Genomic DNA, 8645 nt, shown 5'->3' with positions numbered 1-8645 from the left:
GGAAGAGGAAGAAGAGGAAGAGGAAGAGGAGGAAGATGAAGAGGAGGAAGAGGAGGAAGAGGAATAAGAGGAAGAGGAAAATGAGGAGGAAGAGGAAGAGGAGGAAGAGGAAGAGGAAGAAGAAGAAGAGGAAGAAGAGGAAGATGAGGAAGAAGAAGAGGAGGAAGAGAAAGAAGAGGAAGAAGAGGAAGAAGAAGAAGAAGAGGAAGAAGAGGAAGAAGAGGAAGAACAAGAGGAAGAATAAGAAGAACAAGAGGAGGAGGAAGAAGAGGAGGAGGAAGACGAGGAAGAAGCAGAGAAAGAAGAAGAAGAAGAAGAAGAAGAAGCAGAGAAAGAAGAAGAAGAAGAAGAAGAAGAGGAAACTAAGGCGTATTTATTCCATTAATGCAAGCTCGGTGAGGGCTTTGAATCAAGGTATGTTAGGTTATTTATCTAGGGGTTCTTCCACCTATAGAGCCCTCCTAGTTTTCCTTAAATTGTGAAGAGAAAACCCAATTCTAGATAGGGTTTCTTCCTTCATTGTGGGTAGTTGTAAAGTATGATTCCAATCAAGCGGATAATACTTAATTATGAATGATTTAGAATTCAATTATGATATTATGATGAATTTATGTGATTTCCATGTTTAACCCTAGTCTAATTGATATATTTGATATTATGTGAGATTATGCCATGAGAGGTGAAATTGAGCATTCATAGGTGATCTTCTAAAATTTATGTCATGTGTAGTAATTGTTCAAGATTAGGAACATATAGACATGAATTGAACTAGACTTTATTATGTTTGATGGATCATGATTAAGTAAAGTTGATATTGAACCTTTGTGATGAATTATGACTAGAATTGCTTAAAGCTGAAGCTTGTGACTTAAATCTATTGTGATCTAGATATGAATGAGGATAGAACGAAGTACAACTTTGAGAGTAAAGCTTGTAGCCATGAATGTTGAATCATTAGGGCTTTTAGAGTAAAGTTAATGTGATGAATAGAGTCTTATAGGTGAAATTGTGGTGAAAAATCTATACTCACCACACCTATATAAATGCTTGTTTGACTAAAGTGATAGAATCACTTGAACATGGATTCATTGTCAAAGACATCCTTCAATGAGACAGGAGTGTTAAGCAAGGCTTAGTAGTAAATCTTGGGGTATATGCTTGGCCTCAAGTGGATATTGACAGTGAGATGGAGTGTCACATAAGATAGGGTATGGGCTCCAAGTTGAAAGGAGGACCACACCTAGCTGATGTCAGGACTATCCAAATTAAAGGGGGAACTCTTACATAGTAGAGTGTGGATTTTCCAAAAGTTAGGTCTCATGAGATGGAAGCCTTCACAAAGTTGAGTTAAGGTTTCTAGTAGAAATCTTGCTATCAACTAAACTAAGACATGCTTCAAGAAGCATATCATAGTGTTCAAAAGCATAAATGAACTAAGATTTAGTTAAAGAAGTACCTCATAGTGTTCAAGAGCATAAATGGAGTTAGACATTCTTAAGGTAGTATCACATAGGGTCAATGTTAATAATGAACTAAGACATGATAAAAGAAGTGTCTTATAGGGTTCAACCTAATAATGAACTAAGATGTGCTTAAGGGAGTACCTCATCGTGTTCTAATGCCTAAAGAGAGGAACTAGTTTCCAACCAAGAGCTATGAGTATGAGGACCTAAAAGTGGTACTTTGCATTGATGCTTATTGTGACCAACGAAACTAACCTACAGTACGAGTGTCTACGATCGTCGATAATATAGTAACCCAACCAAGGGTTGGGGTCATGTCCCAAGGGAGTGGTTTTGAGAATTAATAGAAAAATAAAATTAAGTTCTAACTAGTCGTAGCTAAAGACATTAACGATTAAAAATATTGTAAATTAAAAGGGGTGACACAAAGGTGTCGAATATCAAATGGGAGTTTTATCACAAGTGTTGCAAAATCAGTAAAACAACAAAAAATACAAGAAAATAAAGTATGTAGACAAGTTCTTGGGGTGTGACCGCAGAACACATTGAGAGAAATCGCTGGGTACATGCTTTCAACAGGAAATTTTCCAGATAATAGTTACTAGGCTAAGCTTTAGATGGAAATAAGTTCCCTCTCTGGAAACTTAACCCGTTTCAAATGCGTTCCTCTCGGATACCCATTTGCCGCATTAAGGCCAACCTATGCCTTACCTCACTCACTCTCTCGAGCTCAGTGTTAGGATATGGGATTAGGACTCACCCTCTGGGGCTGAACCTCATGTCGACCCACTCCTTAGGCCATCAGTCTAGTGGTCTTGGTTTCGCGACCTTCCTCTCGGGCAAGCCGAAAACACATGGGTGGTTTTGTATTTGGAAGTACAAACCCATTAAATTAAACCACAACCACTAGGTGAAATCACCATTAAAATACATCTAACCTATCAGCAAGCAAGACCCAACAATAATATCAACACATATATGCTAAATCACACCCCAAGAATGGGGGTTTTAGCCAAACATCAAGAAATAACAAAATACACCTAAAATTATACCAAAATCAAATGGGTATAAGGAATTAAACCTTTATTTAAGCAAACGAAGAAGAATGGAGAAGACCCACTTCCAACTTGGGGAAGATGAAATCCTTCTTTCTTCAAGTCTCCCAAAAAACCCTCTCCAAACTTGAGAGAAAATATCCAAACAAAGTACTATTTTTTGTGAAAATTAAAATAAATGTTCGACTGCCAAAAAAATAACTAAGGCTAGTATTTATATCTTTCGGATTTAGTATTGCGGTAGACCGTTCGGCGAGGTTAGTCGCGATCGCCGAATGACTCAGAGAATCGCCCTTCTTTTGGTACATCGCCTTTTGTGCTTTGGCTTCAGCATGTTTGTGTTCTGGACCATTGGGCGGCATAACATTACTTCACGAAACTGTTCGGAGAAGGGCCGACTGCTCCTTTCATCGCCTTTTTGATCCACCTCCTTCAGGGCTTCGCATACTGGAACAAAAGGCGGGGTGCTTCCCTACGGTGATTCGGCAAGAGTGATTGGTTAAGCGCAGGCTTCAGTTTTTACGTTCTTTCCAGCATTTTTGTTCTTTTTTTGCGCCTAAGTGTCCATGCTTCCTCTAAAACTTCAAATACCTGAAACTTAATAGTTTTCATCAGATATTGAGACAAAATAAGCATTTGAGGATATTATTTCTATTAAAATAAAGCCCTAAATGAGTCCAAATTATGGATTCATCAGGCATGAATAGTATTATGGGATGCTAGTCATGCATTGCACAAGTATGACTTAAGGTTATTAAAAATATTGTTCTTTGGTGTAATTTATCTAGCGATAGGATTGTGCCATAGTTGCTTTCCTTTTTATAATTGACTAAAGGTGAGAAATTCCCTTGGATATGAGAGTTAAGCTAAAGGATAAGATCCTAAGGTGATTAGTGTGATGGCATAAGGTGGTCCTTATTGCGAGTAGGATTATGGGGTCTTACTCATACATTGCACAAGTATGACTTGAAGCTACTTATGAGAGTCTAAGGCATGACTAGTAATATTAACTATGTTAAAGATGATAAAAAAAGGATACTTAGCTTAGATGGGATTATGGGGTCTCATTCATGCATGGCACAAGTATGCTTTGAGGTTACTTGAGAGTGGTCTAATTATGATGTAAATGACTAAGAGTTGGATAATGCTTATATGATTCTTGTATTTGAGACTTTTCTTAATATTATTATGATATTGCCTTTTATGCTTATAATTGATGTTTCATGATGAATTGGATTATGTCTTATGTTGACTAACCCATGTCTTATGCACTTATGATATTATGTTAGCTAACATATTTTGTACATTTTTTAGTAACGCATACTTTGCCTACATTCTATTCAAATGTAGGGTTTGGAGACTTGAGTTCTATTCTTGGAAGCTAGGTTTCTACGGAGCAACGAAGTGAAGATTTAGTGAGTTGTCATAGCTTCGAGGATAAAACCACTATTTTCCTTTATGTCTTTTATTTCATGTTTTGAGACTATTGTATGGGCTATGTCCCAAGACTTTTATTCAAAGTTGTATTAGATTGTTTGAGACAAAGTATAGTAAAAGCATCCACTTGCATTTTATAAAGGCTTCAATTGTATGAAAACAATTTTTAAATTTTTCGTACTTTTCTATTATCTTATGTTCAGGATATACTAAGGGATGGTATCAACATTTTCGGAGTCTTTTAAACCGTGTCACATCTAAGGGGTACTCCTAGGTCGTGACATAGTATGGGAGCATTCAAGGGCCGTTCATAAAGCAAATGCTCTAGCCTTATGATTTGGAGCATGCGCGCTTGGCCTACATGTAGGGTACAACTTCCTTTCTTATTTTATTGAGCATGAATGTGTGAATTAATGATGATAAGCTGGAATTGGGAGCGGGTACCTAGTTATTCCTTCTTTGTGATGGGATTGCCCGACATGATAGTGAAAGAATGTCCTTCGGCAATGCTTATCCCAAGTATGGATATTTTGACATTTCATGGTGACTGCCCAACAAATGGAGGAACATAAACTCAGGTAAAAGAATAGAGAGGTGATGAGAGCTAGAACCGGTGATAGAAATTTCTCCAATGCTAGGTCTGATGAACAAGGTCGACAAAAGTTCAAACAACGGTTTTCCAACCAAGGTTCCTCTAGTGCTTCCCCAAGGGTCAACAAGGATAGGGTGCCTAACCATAAACCTCAATGAGGTAATAGTTGTTGTTCTTATTTGAATAGTCTAATTGTACGAAATGTGGTAAGAATCATGATGGTAAGTGCCTAGCCGACACCGATGTTTGTTATGGTTGTGGTAAGGGTGGTCATCAATTGAAGAATTTCCTAACACTTACAGCCAAGGGGAGTGAAGGCAAGCAAGCTCCTCGAAGTTGTTCAAACTCCAATGCTCAAAAGCGAAACCACTTTATGTACTTCAATCCCGAGATGACCAAGAAAGCTCCCCGAATGTGTGACTGGTATGTTAAAAGTCTTTTCTATTGATGTATATACCTTGTTAGATCCCGGTGACACTTTGTACTTTGTGAAACCTCTATGGCCATGAAATTTGAAATATTCCCCGAATTGCTGTATAACCTTTCTCTTTTTGTACCCTGATTGGTTATTCCGTGGTGGCTAGCAAAGTTTATAGAAGTTTTCCCATTTACTTGTATCATAGATGTACTATGGTGGATTTGGTGGAGATAGAAATTGATGAAAGGTTTTGTTCATATAGATTTAGTGTCGTCAAATGTTTAATTTTTGCCATAAATTAATGCTAAGGCCTTGATTTTCAGGTATAAGGATCGAGGAACAAAGCAAGGATACTAACAGGTAAAAAGGAACAAAACAAGTTGAATGAATAAAGAACGGCAAGCCTGAGGATCGCCAAGGGCACTTGGCGCGTCGCCGAGTGGCTAACCTGACCGCCTAAAGTTCCAGTGTGCCAAATCCTGAAGGAAGAAACTAAGTCGGTTCCAAAAAGGAGCAGTCAGCGAATTGCCGAGTAGTTCAACGAAGTAAAGATAGATCGCCTAAATTTATAGAATTCGAGGATGCTCAATGCCAAGGCGAAAAGGCGATGGAAGAGGTAAAAGGGCGTCTCGTCGAGTGTTTCGGCGTGCCCGACATACTTCGCCAAACAACCCTTCGCTGCTTATTTTCATCAACTATAAATTAGATTTTTAACATTTTATTAGAGAGAACTCTATGTTTGATAAGTTGGACAAGACTAAATTACTGTAGAATAATTTCTCTTGAGTTTTTCATAGCTTTTGGAGAATGTTCAAGATTCAATTTGGAGATTTTTGAAGTAGGTTTGGAATATTCTGTAAATTGAGTATTGTAAATACTAAATCTCTCTTACCCAATAGATGGTTAATCGATTCGGTAATCATTTTCTCTTTTATGATGTTTTGCTAAAATTCCAATTCTAGGTGTGTGATCATGTGCTTATGGGTTGAATTAGTTTTTGGGTATTGTCAATTACTAGTTTAAATGCTATTTTGAAGTGAGTTTAATCATTAATTGTGGTTTATTTTATGAAATTTAGTTGCAAATGCAGTTCTAATTTGCACACTTGGCTTGTTCGAGAGAGAGGTTTTACAACAAAGATTATTGATTAATGACTGTAGGTATTGGGTTGAACTGGGTTTAGCTCGAGAGAGAGAATCCTAAACCCAATGTTACCAATCTAGCTCGAAAGAAAGGATGAATTAAGGTGTGGGCTGTTCTTTATTGTTATGCTTGTTGATGTTCGAAAGAAATCACATGATTCGATGTAGTTGTTCGAGAGAAAGTTATCTCCCTTATAATCTAACCTACTCACTTATTTTTAGTTGTTTACTAGTAGTTTCAGTTACCCATATATCAAAATTTACACATAATCGATCACATCCCGAGAATCTTCTCCCTATTGTTATTTCAAAGTTTTGTGACTGCTTGTAGTTGATGATTAAAACCTTAACTCCCATCTGACATTCATGTTAACCCTTTATTTTGATTAATGTATATTTTGATAATTTCTATTCCTATGGCTTATTAGACCACGTTTGCACTTCCTAATCTAATTTGAACACATACCGCTCCCTGTGGGATTGGACCCCAATTCATCTGTTGGGTTTTATAGTAATTTACGATCGTTGACACCTAGATTTTGATGAGGTGTACTTGAAACGTTAAATCAAAATGGCGCCGCTGTCGGGGAGTTGTGCTGTTTGGAATTCTTTTGGTGAATTTGAATTGTGTTCTTTTGAGTCATAGTTAAATCTACTGATTTTATTTTTGGTTTTGTGTTGCTTTTGTTACAACATAGGAAGAGATGAGCATTAACATAAGTAATGGTAGCCAAGTGGGCCACGAAAATGATGTCGGAAACCTCAATGACCCAGTCCAAATGGGTGGTGTTGGGGCAATTGGTTTACCTTCGGCTGAAGGAAACATTGTTTTTCACATCACAAGTACCATGGTTCAGCTCCTACAACTGAAGGGTTTGTTTTATGGGCTGGCTCATGGGGATCCCCATGAGCATATAAGAAATTTTGTTGATCTCTGTGTACCATTCTCCTTTAAGAACATATCACAAGAATTGTTCCGTCTATGGTTGTTCCCATTTCCTCTGATAGGAGAGGCAAGCAAGTTGTTGGTAGTATTCCAAGAGATTCCATCACTTTGTGGGATGAACTTACTACTGTATTTAGAGTGCGACTCTTTCCCACTTCAAAGATGATGACTCTTAGGGATAGCATCCCAGGTTTCAAAGCCAATCCATAAGACGTGGCTAAGGTTTAAGAATTTTGTGCCGTAATGCCCAACTTATGGATTTCCCAACAACTTACTGTTGCAATACTTCAATAGGTGCCTCGACTTAGTGAACAAAGGACTTCTTGATCAACTTGTTCCCGGTGGTATAATGCAACAACCCTATGAAGTAGCTTCCCAACTCCTTGATTGCATGACCAAGATCAACAGGGCATGGTACACTCGTGAGGACCAAGTCTCTCCTCTCAACTTTAGAATGACAAAGGTGGAGATCGAAAAGGATCAAGAGAGAGAAAAAAACATGGCAAAAAGGATGACCTAGCTAGATATTTTTGCTAAAAATGTCATGGGCGGTGGTACAAAGAGTGTTAATGTTGTGGGTGTTGGTGGAGTAAATCCCAATGAAGCTCAATTTGAAGTGTTTTACAATGAGGAAAAGAACTTCCTAGCGAACCAAGGAGGGGGTAATCGTGCTAACTACCCAAGACCGGGTTGAAGTCAGGGTTGGAATAGAGATGAAGGCTGGAGAGAAAGTGACGGAGATTGGCGTGATCGTAAGGCCACATGGAAAGAAAGGGAAGGGGAGAAGGATAGGTATGTTCCTCCCCATGAACGTCAAAAACCCAAAGATTCTGAGGGTGGCCACACGAAAAACATGCTCTCACGCATTCTCAACAAGGTTGAAGGGTCCGATAAAGTGTTGAAGGAAATTAAGGAGGATATATAAACTCTAGATGGTGACCTGTCACTCAGTCTCTATCAACTAGCTCGAGACCCAAATGGGTCAGATTTCATCGCATTTGAACCCAAGACAACAAGAAGGGTTGCCTAGTAATACTATTAAAATCCCCAAAAATAAAGCTTGATTTGGTATTTGTGTCATGCCACGATGTTAACTAAGGTGCTTCTTGGGAGGTGACCCAAGTTTTTAATGTTTTAGATTAAAACAATACAACATATATGCAGGAGTATGTCAAAAATCTTTGTTAGCACAAAGAAAGGTAATATTTAAATTACAATTAGATATACAAAAAATAGAGTATAAATTAAAACATAATTTAAAATGAATAAGGAAGAATTTGCTATAGAAGAGAAAACCTACGAAAATCCAGAAGGATTAAAAATAAAAATAATATTTTCAAATTTAGGAAGAAGATATAAAAAATAGGTGAAAATCTATATTTAATGATAGAAAAAGAAACAGTAAGATTAGAAGATAGTCTAACTGTCATGGTACGAATAACTAAAGAAAATGAAGAAATAGATAAGAAGACAGAAATAGATATGATAAAACAACAAGAAAAATTAGAAATACAACAAATCGAAGAAGTAAAAAATGATAAAATAATTGCATTAGAAAAAGAATTAAATATGCTTAAAGAATTATATGCAGC

Source organism: Solanum stenotomum, chromosome 8 (assembly GCF_019186545.1).
Source record: "Solanum stenotomum isolate F172 chromosome 8, ASM1918654v1, whole genome shotgun sequence".
NCBI classification, from domain to species: domain Eukaryota; kingdom Viridiplantae; phylum Streptophyta; class Magnoliopsida; order Solanales; family Solanaceae; genus Solanum; species Solanum stenotomum.
The sequence above is the reverse complement of the archived record's forward strand: the minus strand, read 5'-3'. Positions refer to the sequence as shown.